General features: G+C 44.9%; 1 long non-coding RNA gene across 3 annotated transcripts; it reads right to left on the bottom strand.

Moving 5' to 3' along the window:
• Positions 1 to 4,178: 4,178 nt before the first annotated feature.
• LOC104913296 lies at positions 4,179 to 14,170 on the bottom strand. Of its 3 annotated transcripts, XR_004161438.1 has the most exons (7): positions 12,349 to 14,170; positions 9,977 to 10,050; positions 8,809 to 8,864; positions 6,930 to 7,093; positions 4,822 to 4,867; positions 4,460 to 4,640; positions 4,179 to 4,271 (listed from the first exon to the last, which is right to left on the bottom strand). It is a non-coding gene; the product is annotated as an uncharacterized LOC104913296 (long non-coding RNA). The 3 variants fall into 3 exon arrangements; XR_004161436.1 differs by lacking the exon at positions 4,460 to 4,640; XR_004161437.1 differs by lacking the exon at positions 4,460 to 4,640 and having other exon boundaries at positions 8,809 to 8,903.
• Between the last annotated feature and the right edge of the window lie 3,918 nt (positions 14,171 to 18,088).

The raw sequence follows: 18,088 nt of genomic DNA on the forward strand, positions 1-18,088 counted from the left end.
AAAAAAAAATGATTCAGCTGAAGGCTTTAGAGTAACTACGGTTTTGCTCCAGTGTAGAGGTAAAAGCTAATGTAGCTAATTGCTAGAATTATTGATATTCAAAGACAGATTGGATAATTGGTACCAGAGAGACCCAGTGTGGCTTACCGAGAGTCACACGACTCTTCAAAAAAATCAAACTTGAGCACTCAGAGACGGGAGAGCATTATAGGTAAAGCATGCTTGCTCTATCCTTATTCTCTACCAGGTTCCTGCTTATGTCCTCAGATAGAAACTGGGTACTGTCCTTGGTGATCTGAAGCAGTGTTGCTAATCTTATATTCCTAGCATTTACGTCCACTGACTACGTAGAGATACACTTCTTCAGGGACAATTCATAGCTGCTGCCCCCCAGCCCTATGACTGATGCTGTCAGGGATGCTGGAGGCTCAATGGCTAATTATTTTCAGACTTAGCTGTACAACAAACATCATCTACATAATCCAAGTCCGACAAGAAAACAGACAGGACAGGAGAAGATTAGGTGGAGAAAGGTGATTTAACAGAAAGAAAACCTCTTCATTTCTGCTGATGTCCTCAGGAACAAACAGGGACAAAACAACATAAAAATTGCCTGGTCCCTGGCAGAATGAGTCCAGAAGTTTTGCCTGAAACTGGAAGTGTTTTGCAAGAGGGACAGAACCAATTCCAGTATGTAGTTTTAACACTTTATGGCCGAATAAGGCTGAGTTTCTACAGGAGTAAAACAACCAATTGACCCATAATCTATAAGAGCAACAATGGAGAATAAAATTTCCAGTATAATTGGTTTATAAATCATTCCTGTGATACCAAGACCTGGCAATTTATTCTGAACATTTGAGCATTTATTCTAGGGAAATGCTGTGGTTTAGCTATATTTAAACTCTTTGGCTGGTGCTACCGGGGGAAAGATGACAACTGTGCACAATGATTTATTTCTCCACTTTACTTGGATTGTAAAGGTGTAAAGACACAGCTCTGAAAAAGCACTCTACCCAGTGGGCAGTGTGCACTGTGCAAGTGCTGTCCTTCCTGGCCCCAGCATTCTGCTGTGCTAGATTTCCACTCAGATTAGCTGGTGATGGGCAGTCACCTTCATCCTCCAAATTTGCTCACGTGTATATCTTGTTCTCAGGTCATGAGCTCTCCTTGTGCTGTGCATTCCTATCTCTCCTGCATTACAGGAATTTTAGCAAGGGAAACTTGGACAAAGGAAACCATCAGGGACATTTTTCATTGCTGCCAGGCAGGCTGGTTATTCCTTATTGTCTTGGTTTGTGATGTACAGCCTTCATTCCTCAGCAAAAGAAGCAGAAACACTTTCTGGATGTGGCTTCTAGAGACAATCCTTAACATTAACAGTCTTCTTGGACAGTGGGGTGAGATGGGGCCCATACCTGAAATGGGAAGAGGTCAAGAATCAGCGCTGAAAGTACATTATGGCAGTTTTATTTAAGTAGTAGCTTTGCAGACAAGAGGAAAAGATCCTGCCTTTCTCCAAGGAAAAAAAAAAATGGAGACACTTGCCAAACCTTTCCCACACTCAGATGGCCAGGACAGGGGGCATGGCTGACAATTTCCTTTTCCTGAGGCTTATTTCCACTTTCATCCCTCCAGGAAGCAGTAGCAGAACCATCACTCAATCTCTGCAGCTGTTCTGCTCTGTGCCAGAGCAGCGACCTCAGTGACAGCAGATGGGAAGCAATAATGTCATCCTCGTGCCATAGATTTAAGAGGACAAATCATCCTGTATGACTAGCTTTTCATTAGCAGAATTTCATAGAAAAATAGCTGAAGTTCAGGAAGTGTCATATGCATATCCTAAGCAGACAGAGAGATCCAGTTACTTTTATCCTAATGAATGATGCTCCTAACGTTTAATACAGCACTGAAATCTGTTGAAAGGGAACAGGATGGAAAGGTAAGATTTGGCACCACACTGCTTTTCTAATTTATCAAAGGCAATCTGAAAACACTGGACTCTGGTTACAAATCTGATCATGAAAATATGGTTCTTGGGGGAGGAGAAAGAAACCAGAATTTAAGCTAAATTTCCCCTTGCTTTCCAAAAGTACAAAGCAGCTGAGCAAAAAGCAATGGTCCCAGCTTCAGCAGCAGAGCCTCAGCCCAACCATTCAATCACACGGACTGACAATTAAATACATGTCATAACATACATATCTTGTCCAGAGAGGAGTGCCACTCAAGGGCAGCTTCCTCACATAGACTTCAAGATCAGAGGATATTTGGCATCAGCATGCATGCTCCTGCCTCACCTATCCAACATCTCTTTCTAGAGATGAAACTACAAGCATGCTATAAGCATGACAAAGCCTAACTTGTTCTTTGTTTAGTTGCATACAACATGCAGTTTCTACAACCTCCTATATCTTCGCCCAACAAGATGGGTTGCACAGGATCTACAGGTTTCATATGCAGTAAGTTGTCCCTAAGCCTCCTCTTCCAACCTGGCAAAGAATTTTGCCTCAAAGCGGTCTCTATAGCACAAAGACTACTTAAATGATGATGATTAAATGATTAAAAAGAAATTAAATGAGTTCTTACGTAGTTTCTGTTAGCTACATGTGTGTAAAAAAAGGCTGAAAGAGGCTGGGGAAGTTGCTTAAGGAACTTGAGCAGAAATCCTCAAGTACACCACACTGCTTTCAGTCAGCAACCTCACAGGCACTGGTATTATTTGAGGAGAGTGTTTTTTGATTTTCAAACACTTGTGTAAGCTTCGATCCGAGCTAAAATCTTGGAGAACTTATCAGAAGGAAGGATCTATATGGAATGGATGATTACTGCCCACTGTGGACACTGCTGCCTAGAACTGTATTTTTAAAGAGAATAATCTTGCTGGTGTGACTCTTCTGATCAACCCTTCAAAAGCATATTCATGTAAGTAGGGGCTGCAGCATCTCTGTTGAAGTGTTCTGACAACATGATGGGCTGTCATAAATATATAATTTGCACAAGTGTAACCAGTCCAGATATTTAGGGTAGGTCAGAGCACTGAATCTTTCCACTCCCTCTCTAACATAATTCTTGCAATCTCTTGGTCAGAAAGACCCTGTTTAAATGCAAAGGCACTCTGTAATTGCAATCTGCAAGACACTGAAAGAAATATGCACAACATGGGTTGCTGACCAAACAAAACTTTGCCGGAGTAGGATATGGTTTTAAAGGCTTACTGAGGGCACCAGCTGTTTTCTTCTGTCATTTAGCAGTACTTTAGAAAATACACTTACACACTGTACAAAGAAAAGCCAAGAATAAAACCTGGAGATATTTTACTTGCAAATAATAGCACGAAAGCAGGAAAATCTGTGAGTGGAGGCAAGATGCTGATGATTGAGAGATGTTCACCATCACATGAGCTACTTTCCCAAGAAGAGGAATATCCTCTTTTCCAGTAGGAAGGGATGAAATAGCATTTATTTTATCCTTTACTGACACGCAAGAACTAAAGAGGCTGATGTTCAGTACTTGTCTTTTCTATCCATTATTTCCTGTGGTGTTTTTTTCCTCCTAATATTGCAAAGAGTAACTGCTATTTGCAACACTGTGAATGATGGTTAATGCTTAGATTAAATGTGAGCTGGGAGGCAGAGAAGGATTAAATGCAGAGATGATACTGTCTTAACAGACTGCTGGCCTTTGCCGTAAGTGAGCTATCAAACTTACACCCAACAAAATCCATCAGGAGAACAGCAGCTTTGCCAGCAGCCATTACAAATGGAAGAGGAAAACATTTCAAATCAAGGGGAATAACTTCTATTGGGATTAGACAAAGTCACAGATGGTAGAAATACCAGATTCTTTGAAAAATAATATTCCATATGCATTCAGCATATCTGAATGCCTGAGTCAGAGGGAAAGCAGAAAGCAAAACCATTTGGGCTTGTTCCTTTGTTTCTCACAACAGGTAAGCAAGTGATGACATGTCAGCTACAAGAAAAACATTGGACCCTCTCCTGTATTCTACAGGCTGCAGTGTTGATGCTGTGAAGCACATCCTAGATCTGAGGCAAGGAGTCAGAAACTCAAAAGACAGGGGAAGAAAGATCCAAACAGCAAGGGAGGTGGAAGACGTGACAAGGAAAAGGGAACAGCAATAACCCAAGTCAAAATAAACAGAGAACCACTTGCCTGAACAAACCTTTTCTACAATACCACCTGTGAGTTCTTCTGATCACATTGGCCAGGTCTCCAGGAGACAGAATTCTCCAGCATCAGTAAATGAGCCCCTGGGGGAAAACATGGCAGACAAAGCAGGAGCATTCAGCCCAATAATGTACTGAGGATAACAGGGGAAGTAAAACCTGAAAAGCTGCCAGTCCTGCAGATGTAAATGCAATCCCAAAAGACTGATAATCTTCTTTTCTTAATGTGGAGCTGCATCACGATAAGGACAGGGAATGGCAGTGACCCTTACCATGGCTGTGTGCAGGAGGTCAGCACGCAGCACAGTGGTCACCTCCGACACAGAAGTGAATGTAGAGCCAAAGCTGTGCCAGCAGGAGGATTAGTTTCTCATTTTCTATCTGCTATGAAGCTTGTGATGGCAGGCACATGGGAAGAGCCAATTACACTTCTGCTGATGGTTGCAGCACGCCCTGTGAAACGTTGCATCCCTTCAGTACCTCATGTCAAAGACTGCAAAAGCTGGGTCAGAGAGGCTGAGCACGCTGAGGAAAACCTGCATGCACCAAGTCACAGGAGCAGACTTCCACCTTATGGAGCTCTCACAAGGTCTGAACCCCCCCCGACACAGATAAAAAAAAACACATAGCCTACCTTATTCCCTTAATTTGCCCACTTCAGCACAATTCAGGCTGCTGCACTGTGAAGAGAAGCACAAACATGTCAGAAGGACTGCCACAGTGGAACTGAGCACCAGAGCAAGCAGCAGCAGGGACTGATTCAAAACGCCAGCTTTGAGACCTGCTGATGCAAGGTATAGCTCTGGGGGTGAACAAGAAACAACTTCTTGCTGTTGCCTTCTTGCTCCTGATGAAGTGTTACAGCCCACTCAGACTCCCTCCACGTTCTGATGCTCAATATAGTTATTATTCCATCCTCAGCAAGGCTTCTGTGTCCATCTCTGAGAAGAGCAGGGGTTGCTCTGTCTGTCGCAGTGATCTTCCGTTGCTTCACAAAGCACAGGAATGCATGCTGCCAGACCTCACCGGGCCATATAACACAAACCAGAACTCAAAAAGCTTCTGCATTCCCCACCTTAAAGCACAGGGAAAGCCCGGAGGGAAGAGGAGCTGCCAGCTGTTCTCTACATTGATGCTTTTTACACTTCCCAGTCAGCCACTCCAAGCCCCATAAATACCTGCAGGGTCAAAGCCCTGTCCTCACGAGTAAGAGCAGTGACCTTGACAAGTGACATAGCCAATATACAGTCATTTCTTTAGAGGGACTTGCCCCTGGTACAATTTTTTGCTCATTCAGTCTTCCTCCTCCTTTAAGCAAAATCTGCCAGAACTAACTACATTCAATTCATTTTCCTCTTCCTCTTTCTCCTTATTTTATTTTATTTTTTGTGTTGTCCCAGCCTCCCCTCTCTGAGGTGTCTCCCTGGGGAAATTCATGTCCCTTGTACTTTTTACTCTGTGTGCATAATAGAACATTATCTGCATAATTTATCTTTCACTACATGTTGTGTTCCTCCTGGCTAAGTGTTTTTTCTAAAATAAATATATATCCTTATGTTGTACAGAAGGAAAATGAGCCAGCAAGCTTGTCCTGTGTGAGAATTCTATGATACCCAAAACCTGAACTACCAAGAATAGATTGGCTCAGTCCTTCAGGTCAAATGCAACTGTCAAGCTGATTGCTGTTCATCTCTGAACGCACATTTTGTAGTGTTCAATGCTTCCCATAGATCTAATGAAAGCCCTGCAAGGCTGAATCCAGATAGAATTTGGAATTGAAATGCAGTCCAGAAAACAAGGGAATTCCATGAGATAAGGCAAAACAAACAAACAAACCCCTTCCTGAAACACCTCGTTACATCTCTTAATGAAACAACACACCTATGGGAAAATTATAGAATAGAATCACAGAATCATTAAGGCTGGAAAAGACCTCTAAGATCATCTAGTCCAACCATCAACCCAGAATGAGGAACACAAGCACAGGTCATAGGCTAATTGACAAAACACGACCATGACACCCAGACCACGTTGGGCAGCCATGCTACTCCCACTCTGTGAGCTCTCAAGAAGCACAGCTGCCAGCTAGTTCATACTACAACTCACAGAGTGCTGACAAAACAGCTGACTCTCTCTTGAAGTTAAATGTGCTGGGGCAGTTGTGGTCCAGTCACCACAATCTTCAGTCAGCTTCTCTCATGGGCTGATGAGCATGAGAACAGCACTGTGTTTTGCTGACACTGTTTGGGTTTCCAGGTGTTTACAGCTAGAGCAAGAAAACTTGGGGGGGAAAAAAAAAATGAAAAAAGACCAAAATAAATTGTATTCTTTTCTATTGCGGCCTAAGATTTCATAGCAAATCAGAATCACGGTACACTAGGGTGAAATTGTGCCCTGTAACTAAGGGAGTTAAAAATCAATCTTCATTTATTCTACCATGTGACTGCATCCATTTCAATAAAAGTGAATGCGATGTTTCTGAGTTTCTTTCCATTTTCCTCTGTAATTCTGAAAGCGTCCAAGTTTTCTTCTCAGCCCAACTGTTGTGCACCTTGTTTTGCACCATCTTTCCCACTTGCAGCCATTCACCAGGAGGTTCAGCACCCAGGGTTACAAGGTACTGGGACTACGCCATAGTAGGATTGAATTGGATACTTGCAATGGTAGACAAATACAAGAACAATGTCATACAGATTTGGAGTTTCCTCTCAATCCTTTCATAATTCAGATGTCTACAGATACCTCTGGTAGACTGAGATGTCCTTGGAGAGTCTAGATCTTTCCATGGGAAGCTTACAGGATCAATTCAGGTTCCTGGGCACAGGTGTTTGGGACCTCTTCAAACAACTCATTTCTGAAAGTGCTGAATCTCCTGGACAGAAGAGACTGAAAAGCAGCTCTTTTACCTAAAAAATGACAACATGGGATCTCAGCAGAATCAATTTGAATTTGACTGACAACACTTTAGAGGTAAGAATGTGGCACCTGATGGAATCAGCTAAAAAGCCCCGAAAATAGGAAAAAAAAAAAACAGTATGTCTTCTCTCTTCTTTGACAGTATTGCATAGCTCTGCTGTGCATTTTTTTGTTTTAGCAGAAGAGTTGAAACTGGACTTAAAAGCTGTGGGTAAAGGATGGGTTTTCAGTACAGTTTCTTTGACACTCTCTGAGACTTCGACACTCCTATCCAGGGAGACGAGCATGGAGGAGGGCTGTGCATGGCCACAATGGGAAGAGGAGGAAGACAGGAAGGTTTAGCTCGAAACAAATACACACATTTTAAAACTTCTCATCGCCTCTAAACATCAGCTATCCTTACAAACCTTCCTCTGAAATCAAAGGCAGCAGTCACATCTTGAAAGACTTCTGTGGAGGAAAGAAGTTTCCTCCACTGATCTGCCCGCAGGGCTGCTATCAGGACTCAGACTAGAACTGCTCTTCCTCACTATTTCTGTATGCAATACCAATTTCCAAGTGCAGCCAACACAGGTGTCCTTCAAGCAGGTAAAGTCACACTGTACTTTCTTTCATTTTCGCTGTGTTTGGGCAATTCCCTGTTATCAGTAATGGGAAGAAGTGGTTCTTATGTTTTATCAGCACAGAAATGATTCTTCCAACCTGGCTTTCCAGCCTTTAGTGGTTCTGGTATCAGATCTGGTGCTGGTACCTGTATTGATATTGCTTCTGGTATTGGTATTGCATCAGTTCCGGTACTGATTGGAATTATTTGCCCCAGTAGATATAAACATTAACATTTGGTGAGAGGAAGGAAGCCTGAGAACACACGGGTCATTTCAGTCAACTCAGCATGATCAAACTTTGGGACACATCTGCTCAAAGCATCTGTGGCGTTTAAACGTTTGCCCCAGAGCCAAAAGGCAGGGATACAGAAAACATCGACGTGTTATGCACCAGAGAAATCAGAAGTCATGTCCTCAGTGAGCACTGTGAGCTCAGGTTCCAGAAGAAAAGGTAAAAAGGGGACACAGTTTCAGAAAGGACTGAAAAGCTAACAAAGAGTTTTTTCCCTCTACTCAAGTCACAATACTGGTGGCTACTGAAGAAAACTCAGACAGGTGATACAGAACAGGTGTGGTCATGAAAACACTTTTGCTTTTTCAGAAAGCAATTTGGGACGATTAGAGTAATTAAAACAGAACTTGCTGAGAAGTCCTATTAAAAATAAAAAAAAAAAACATTTTTAAATTAAACATAATTACTGCAGTTTTCTGCTGCACAACACAACAGAAGGTTGTGATAGCCTTTTGTAACCTAAGAAGGCCTATTTAGTACAAGCAGCAGGTAGCGTGATTTCTAGCATGAAGGATACCTGAACATTTGTACTTCATTTGTTGGCTCTGGGAATTTTTTTTGTTGTTTTTTTTTTTCCCTTCCTCTCTTCATAAAGATGAAGCTTGGTTTGTGAACTTGCATCCAAGCAAGAAATCTCTGTAGGAAACTCTGTTGGAAAAAGCTGAGCTATGTCTCTGCTCTGAGTTTTTCTCTGGAAACAGCTCTTCCACTCAGGACTACAGAGGGAGCCTCTCTCTTGCCATAAAGCAGCTTCCCCAGCTGCATCAGCTGGGTAACACCCTCAACAATTAAATTGGGCTGCACTCACCTTTTCCTTGGGGGGGGTCACGAATGAGGATATTTGATGACAAACCTCCGGGGATTCTGGAACATGAAGGAAAAGGCGAGAGAAATCTTTCAGCTCTGAAAAATAAATCTGGTCAGTTTATTGTAGCAGTTTGTAAGTACTTAAGTGAGCCAAAAATAGTTTAGCAGTTCAATGGAGCAATACAGGCACCGTATCTATGCTGGGCTGGACATGTGTGTGTTAGCTGCATCACTGACCATAATAATGTCCTTAGGTGTAACAACAGGATTCATGTGCTCCTCCAGCTGACGTTTTAGTGTAATTCTATGTTAATAAAAGTGCAGCTGAAAAATTCGTGCAGAAAACAACTCAATCTAAAGCACTGAAAATGGAGGAACACCCCTGTGGAAGTCTCTCTGATTCTGGGGGTTGGAGGTGAGTGAAACAAACCTATACACGAAAGGACTAGCACCCAGCAGCACTGTCCTCCCCGTTGCTACAGGCAGTCAGGCCTTGAAATGATGACAAATTGGCTTGGAAATGCTCTGATGCACCTGGATGATCTCAGAAAATGAAAGGCCTGGGGGATTCCCTTTTCAGCCTAAAAGGGAAATACGTGGTTATGAAAATCAGCCATGCTTCTTTACTTTTGTTTTCATCACTGCAATAGAAGTGAAACATGCACTTCCCGGGGAGAGCTGCTGTCCCATCAGCAGGCAATAACCAGACTCATCTCCTGATGGCTTCGTGGCTTCAGCACAGAACTGCAGCTGGGTTTTATCCTTCCCTTGCCCTCTTTAACTGTGGATGGACTCAACTTTTGTTTAGAGCATTCCCCAGTCTCTTGGACAATCAGGTAAAAAGAGGTATGCTTTGGCCTTAAGATGTTACCCTGGAGCTTACTGGGACTAGCAAGTAGAGAGGAAGGAGCAAGTAAGTACTAAACAGGATGATAAATCCTACACCACTGCCAGCCACTATAAGGAAACACTGATTTCTTAGCTCTCACAGACCGCCCCCCATCCCTCAAGCAAATATGTCATTTTTCTTTCTAACAGAAGCATGAGTTACTTTAGGTCAATGCTGCGATCAATACCAGCAGCCCTGGGACTTCTCATACAACATTAATTACATAACCAGGTTACTAGTGAGTACTGCATCTTAACCAAGGAACAGCTCCTAAACTTACAAGTTGAAGTATCCTTCTGCCCAGGTGAGTCACAACCACAGAGCCAGCACTGCATGCTTCAGAGTTCATTTAAACTTTACAAAGAACAAGAAATGATTGTTAGCATTTGAAATCATTCGCTCTTATTTATCAATATAAAACCAAAATACACTCTGAGAAGTTGTCAGCTCTGTACTAGAAGCTGTTCCTCTCCCTCTCAACAGCATTTCAAGTACTAGATTGAAAATACCGAGTTCAGAAAAGTTACATCAGATCCTGGGCTTGCCCCACAACTCACTCTATGGACTCATTTCCACCCCTACTGCAGAAGTGCCAAGCCTTCTCCTCTAGAAATGTCACACAGAGGAGCAGAGACTTCTCTGTGAACACTGGACTGGATTTATAATCATCCACTGATGCGTGTACCAGGAGATGGCTCAAGAAAGGCAATGAAGACTCAGATCCCGGTACACTCTCAAGGCAGAGCTCTGTATTTGTTGCCACCAATACTTCACGTTCACATTTTCTTCTTTGTTCACGCTGGAGACAACATCACAGACCCTCACTCCTTCATTCCTCCCATCCTTAATGAAGTTCATTGAGGAGCTTCAGCAAGCATCCAAAACATTGCAGAATGGGAGCAGCACGAGGTCAGCTGAGTGACTCATGGTCCTTCTGGAGAGCCAGGAGCTATCCAAGTTGCTGAGTGTCCGAGCATTACAAGGGATGCAGAACAGAAGGATGATGCTGCGAGGCCACAGGGCTGCCTGCAACCTGCTGAGCCTGGGAGAAGGAAGAGTGCATTCCCCTCTGCCCTCATGGCTGCCTGCTGGTGACAAAGCTCTTGTTTGGAGACCTACTGAGAAGCACTGTTTTACCTCATCATTTCATTTCCAGCCTCTGGCCCAGAATATGACCAAACGTGAATTACAATCTATCAAAAACCAGCCCCTGGGGCTGATCATCCTTCTAGAGCTCACCTTTATTCTATTACTTGGACAAAATACTTCCAACGTAGATGCCTTCATGTAACTAATGGAGCTGAACCTCTTCTCTGCTCCTGTAGCATCAAGTTAATAACAAATTGCACTCCCTCACCAGGCAAAATAATCCCCTCAGAAACTCTAATCAGACGCGAAAACTCAAAGGACAAAACCAAACGTATGCAAAACATATGCAGTGCACATAACTTCAGGCACCCCTGGAGCAGGGGCTCCTCTCACAGCACCCTCCCTGTCTGCAGCTCCCGTTTGCCAGAGACAACAAGAGGAACCTGTGTTCTGCTGCTCCCTCCGCATGGAGATAATTCATTGACAAGGCTCCCAGTAATGTGCCAACTCATTAATTACTGTAAGAACTGTGTCAGCGAGAAGCAGGCAAGGTGACTGCTGAAAATGGTCAGAGAGAGCTGCCTATTAGCACTTGCTACCCTGTCCATTACATGCTGAAACCAAACCAGTAATACCTGACAGACATCTCTTAACTATTAAATATCACAAGCTGACTAAATTACATACATAAAGCACTAATTTAAACCAGCTTTGGGGAAACGGACTAAAAGAAAACTGGGCCTCAAAGCCAGTCAGTCCTGTTCCAAGTCCGTGGGCCCCATCCTATGGGCACAGCTGAGTCCTGGGGTATGATGGCACAACATCTGCTTATGCAAACAAGTGCTTGACTCACAACCCTGTGCCACCTACAGAGGGAGAGAGATGGCCACAGCCCATTTCAGATGGCACAGCTCTGCCCAATCCCTCCCTTGGAGATGGCACATGAGAGCTCAGATGAACTCTGGAGTATCTGTGAGAAAAACAAAAACAAAAACCAAAGAACCAGATAACAGCTTCTCTCCATGGAGCTGGTGAGTTTACACCTTAGAAAAGATGCAGAGAGGGAAGCACTAGGTTAATAGTTACGGAAGCATCTTGCCACACTCCCGAGGAGCTGCCCACAACACTTCCCAATCACCACACTAAATCCAAGAGGGTGACCTTCCTTCACAGCCCATAACTGCTTTCTTTCCTTCCAGTCTTTTAATTTCATTGTTTTTAATTTTATTTTCTCCCTTTTCTTTAGCCAGTCTCACGGCAGGCCACAGGGCTAAGAATCCTTACTTTTATCATCTGATATAGGAGGGATATGACAGACACATGCTATAAAATGCCAAATGGCAAACCATAAGGAATCCCAGAAATAACAGTTTGGATGTCCAAAGGGAAAGGCAGGGTATGGATGGTTCCCAAGTGCATCTCTATGTCCACCAGTGCTGCAGAGAGAAATGTGCTTCTTCCCAGCATGGTTGTGCCCAGACTTGTAAGGCTCCTGGGGAAATCCCTGTGTGTGTTGAGAGCAATGCCTGCCAGAGGGAGACAGGCAGTGCTGGCAGCTCACACCTTTGGAAAAGGTCCTGCAGAGCCTCTGGGTGACAGCATTAACTGTGTCACACACCTGGAGTGATCGCTTTGAAGAAATCAGTACTTGCTGACGGAACACACAGAATGAGTGACACAGGTTCCCCTAAGGGATGCATAGTGAGAGCTGGGAGGAAATCAGTAAAGGAAATCTGTGAGGGAACCACCTGGCAGCAATGAGTCGGGACCAGGCTGATGCTGAGCAGCTGAGAGAAGTTTGGGGCAGAGCAAGGGGTCCTGCTATGCTGGGAGGGGGAGAGGAGGAGCTGCCCCCAGCAATGGAGGGAAGATGGTGGGCTGGGAGATTAGAGAGATGAGTGGTGGGGGTGAGGAGGTGGAGGGAAAATCAGAAATGAGGGCCAGAGATTCAGATACAAATGGATTAGACTGGGATAAAGGCAGCTGGGAGGGAGTCAAAGGATGTGAGATTAAGAAGCACGCACATAAAAAAAACACAGGAGAGCTGATCGACATTCAAGGGGAATGAGAAAACAGGGTCAGCTCAATGAGTTGAAACAGCGTGAGATGGGGATAGCCACAGAGCAGAGCAAGAGGCCCTGGATGCATTTTAGGTGATAAATTCATCAGCTGCTATTAAATGGAGTACACACACTGCGCAGAGATGTCTTATATTTTGGTTTAAATGAGAGAGAGAGCTCTATCCCAGGGACACACCAGCACTGCTAAAGTGCCCCAGCTGAAGGCTCGCTCCCCAGGAACAGCCAAGCACTGTGATTCCTTGCCCTGACCCCCACGTGCTGAGCCTCATGTTGTCACCACACAACCTGTGTGAGCTGGGACGAAAAGATGATTGAGAGGGCTGAATGATGCAGTGAGCAGATGACAGAAAAACAATAGAAGTGCTGGCTCTGGGCTGGGAATCAACATGCATGCCAGTTTGGTAGGGCAAGAGGGCCCACACTGGTGTGTGCTGCTCCTCCACACACTATCCTTTAGCACTTCCTAAGAGATTCCTGCACTGCAGCTACTGTGGAATGAGTTGAAACAGATTCTGACTTCAGAAAGCAGCTCTGGAACGTTGCCCCTGCACAGTAGTGAGCAGGGAAAAGCACCTCCAAATGAGGCAGTGGATGGTCTGACTGTAGCCTGCTCGCAAATGCATGCATACCCTAGTGCAGAAAGCAGCGCAATAGTAGAAATAATCAGCAGGAGAGCAGATAATGCAAAAGTCCTCCTCACATCTAAAGAAGTACACGTTTAAGTACAGCGTAAATGAGATTAACTGCAGGTCCCCGGCGCTGTGAAGCTGCTGCTTCAGTCTCATTTCACATCCTGGAGCTGCAGCCCTGTTCTTCCCAGCCCTAGGAGCACACGGTGACCCCCTGCTCAAACACAAGCACAAGAGACTATTTTATTTCCATTATTCCTGATAAACAAAGAGGTTAAAGCTGAGAGGGAAAAAAAAGAGAAGAAAAAGGGAAGAAGGAACGAGCAAGAGGAACCTACTTTGAACAACTGAGGTTAATCTGACTCAAAGCCTAAATCCATGTTAGCGGTTAATCCAGTTAGTAAGGCTTTCATTGGGAGCTTTGAAAAATCCTTTAACCTCTTGCTGTAAACTAGGAGCAGCTTAACAGCTCAGTGTTCATGAGAAAAGCCTGTCAATAACGCTGCTAAGCAGGTATTTAGCAGGATTTAAGAAACAAGCATGTGACAACTCTTCTTTAATGAAGCAGTCGGGCTTCTCTCCAGGATCCAAATGGTCACTGTTTTCTTGAGCCTTGCCACGATCTGCTTTTCACGTTCCAAAAGGCGATGCAGTTATGGTCTGTCATCTTGGGAAGTATTCCTTCCTGGCAAGACCACAGCAAAGAGCAGATTTCAGATTTCAGTAGTGGTTTTCATAAACCCAATGGATTCTTCACCCTCAGAGATCTTGTACAAAGAATTTCTTGGTGCTCAAGAAATTAAATGAACTTCCCTGTGACTTTTTCCCCTTTCAACTTCCTCTACACCATTCCAAGGAATGCAGATTGACAAATAGCTTTGACATTTATGACTTTTCTACCCCCAGCCTGAGTCTAGCGGGATAAACAGTAAAACAAGCCTTTTTTTTTTTTTTTTTACCATCTGTCTGCAAAGTCATTACGCATTCGCTCCACCTGCAGAGATAGCCAAAAATGAGCTAGCTGCACTCCAGAAATCGTGCAGCCACATTGGCAGTGCTGTACTCTGGTTCTTGGCTAAGGCAGAATAGGGGAACAGGGACACAGGGCAAAAGCCCTGCCCTGGCACCTTCTGCTCTGTACCAAGAGGTATAATCAGGCCAAGGCCCCTCTGCCTCTTGGGTTCCAGTTATCCGTGCATCCCATTGCTGTTCACTTTCACAGATAAAAGGTCATTCTGCATTTTTCCCCCCTCTCGATGTTCCTCCCAAGCAGGAACGTCGCATTACCTTTGCTATTTGCTGTGCTCAGCCAGAGCCCCACGGAACATTAAGCCGCTTTTACCGCCGCGCTGTGCAAGGATGCTCAAAGGGAGGTGGATCATTGCCATTCTGCTGCTGCCTCTAATTCAAGAGAGCCAGGAGAGCGAGCAGGGTCTTTCAGAGAGAAATGCTTTGCAACCAGGCTGAGAAATCCAACATGTAGAAAGATACAAGAGAAAATAATTCCTCTCTAAGCACCCAATCAGAATTTCAATAGTGTACAGGTTTTGTGTCACTCGAAAGTATTTCCATTTCTGTTCATTTAGTCTCTGACTTTTTTCTGCTGATAAGGGAAAAAATTTTCCAGGCACACACACAGACATATTAAAGCACTTTCGGAAGCACTGCCTTTATGGGAGGCCTATCTAATGAGCCTGTGATCCATGGTCCCCTGTGAATCACTCTGATAGGCATAAGGACAGCACACATACTAATTAACCTATAACTCTGCCACTAAAAAATCACGCCATGAGTTAATAAACTAAGATAATTATTTTTCTTTCATAAATCATATTTTCCTATAGCTCAATGAGGTATTTTCAACCACTGGTCTATCCCCAGTCCTATCCTATGCCATTTCCAAGAAGAGCTTTTAAGCAAGAAGAGAATTACCTTAAAAATAGAGGGTGGAAAAAGCAAGTGAGCTTCCACTCAATTCAAATTCCAGCTCAGTCCTTGTTACGTTCAGGTATACCAATGGAAACTGGACTCTTTCTGCATCATGAAGGGTCATCTTCACTGCAAAGCACTCTTGGAGCAGGTGCAGTTTTAGCAGATACGCTGTTTCTTACTGCAGAGCCTGTTGTATCTAGGTTTGCTAGAAATGCTTTTTTTCACGTGCACGGTAAAATGTTCTGGTTTGTTATGAGCATTAATACAAAAGGGAAAGTGGATAAGGGTAGCATTTATTAGATTTTTGCCACAGCTGTACTGCAGCATCTGGATACAGGGGGTAAGGTTCAAGCTGTGGAATTTAACTTTGTAAAAGCTTCGGCAGCAATCACACATAAGCAAAAGAGAAAAAAAAAACACCCAACCCTCAGTTCTACACAACCTTTGCTTTGCTGCAATTCCCACAACTTTCAGAGGGAATGTCCACTCCAAATTTTCACCCGTTATGATTCACCACTTTCCCAGCACTAAGATATATTTGGGGCTTTTCCAGCCCAATTGGTTCCCCAAGCCAGCCAGGGCTTCTCAGGGGCTACCAGCAGCCTGAGCTGCCAAGGAGGGCAGCACGATGAGCCCATGGGCCCAACGGTGCCCACATCCCCCCAGTACCAGTATGGCCCACACAGCTGGGACACGCGTTGCAGATGGCCCTGTGCTGCCCCAATGGGAGCTGTGCTCTGCTCAGCCTGGCTGTGTCCCAGCTGGTTGGCATTGCCCTGAGGGTCACCTCGAGCCATCTGCCCACCGTGCCCATCTGAGCAGACCTTCTGCTACTTCTGCTGCATGTGGAGGAGGCTGGAACTGCCAGGCTCCCTGCTGCTCGCCTCTGAATAAATAAATAACGAGGGAGCAAGGGGAGCCATCGCTCTTTGGTTCAGATGTGGTCTGGCAAGCTGACTACTGGTACGCTGCTGGGAAAGAGCCAGGAAAAGGCCACCCCTGAAGGGCTCTGCTGTCAGTGCTGCTGGAGAGAAGGGAGGATGTGCTGGGATGCTGTCCCCAAGGCAGCACCAGCCTGCTGAAAGCATGAACCCTAGCTACAGGGAAGGCTGGATGAGACTCCAGGGAGAACCTGTTCTTCGGGTGGATTGCTGATCCCAGGATTATGTTTTCTCAGGTGGGAATGTACCCCAGTGTGGGCCCTTCTAATTCGTGTCAGTGGGAGCTGAGCATAAAGAGCAGCTCTGCGAGGAGGGCTGGGACACAGCATCCATCCACCTCCATCACCAAACAAGGAGACACTGAGCACAGCCCTGCTCTGGAGATGTCAGGGGAAAGAGGAAGGAGGGAGACAAGGAATAATCAGACGTAGAAAAGTTCTGAGTTCATGTTAGGCTGAAGAAACATAGACTGGACTGTAAGGAGCACAAAGCAGTCTAAGGCTCGCTCCAGTTATTAATACAGAGATATTACAAGCACACAATATGATGGTGTTGCTGTGGTACTGGCACAATCACTCCTAGGCTCTGTAAACCTCTCATGGTCTCTCATGCAGTTCCAGGGTCTCTGGTTGCCTTCGAGCCTGGAGCAGTTCTTAAAAAGCCTCTGCAGACCCTTCTTGGAAACAGGGATCGGGAACCAACCCTCCATCTGCAGCTCACAAACAGCATTACCCACCCCTTTTCCACCTGAAGATAAGCAGCTTGCAGAGCCTCAGACTGTGGCTAACTGCTGAAAACACACTTGCTGAAGAAGTGGGGATCATCTGTCACATAAGGCTGGCAAAACCTGCAGGAGGTGGGAGCTAAGATGAAAAGTTATGCAGCAAAGCTATGCAAAGGATCAGGCTGAGTCAGAGCCCCTCTACAGTAGTACAGTCATGCACTCAGATCGAGCTCCTTGGCCACTGCTAGCACAACTGACCTTCTGTCCTGTTGTCACCTGATGACTGACAAGTTCATCAGCTTCACTGCATGCCAGAGAGATGATGAGGAAATTAATGGGACCCTTCTCCCCAGCAGCTGAGAGCTGTGGCTGTGCAGTCACAGGCTCTCAGCCTCTCTGCTCTCAGTAATCAGGGCAAACGCAGACTGAATGCACAAAGCAGGAGATGGCTGGGCAATAGGGGAGGACTGGAAGAACATCAGGTAGTGCCAGGCCGCAGGCAGGGAAGGATGGCACAGAGTTTCCCTGCGTCAGGCTTTTGGTCCCAGCAGGTTAGCTACAGCCATACTGACAGATGCAACCACCCAGCTTGGAGGGATTCAAATTAAGGTCAAAAGGGGTAATGCAACAGTGAACGAATGAATGCGTTGTTCCTGGCTCACAGTCATGCCCAGATGCACGTTCCTCATTATTTGAGGATAATTAAAATGCATCATTTACTTGTGTGTGTGCACAAGTACACAGTTTACAACTCTGGAGAAGAACACAACTACAGGAACCATTTCTCTCACTGCCTCTGAAGCAGCTCTCTGGATTTTAAACTTGGGAAAGGGGGAAGAAAGATGGGAAGGGAAAGATTACCTCTTTTTTAATCTAACCTTGCTGGGAGAGGAGGAGAAGGCTGCTCAGAGCTTTCAGTCCTGAGCACGATTTGGCAGAACACTATTCATGCAATTTCACATTTGCAAGGAGCGGGGTTTGTAGGCTCATGGCTGG

Source organism: Meleagris gallopavo, chromosome 15 (assembly GCF_000146605.3).
Source record: "Meleagris gallopavo isolate NT-WF06-2002-E0010 breed Aviagen turkey brand Nicholas breeding stock chromosome 15, Turkey_5.1, whole genome shotgun sequence".
Classification (NCBI taxonomy): Eukaryota; Metazoa; Chordata; class Aves; order Galliformes; family Phasianidae; genus Meleagris; species Meleagris gallopavo.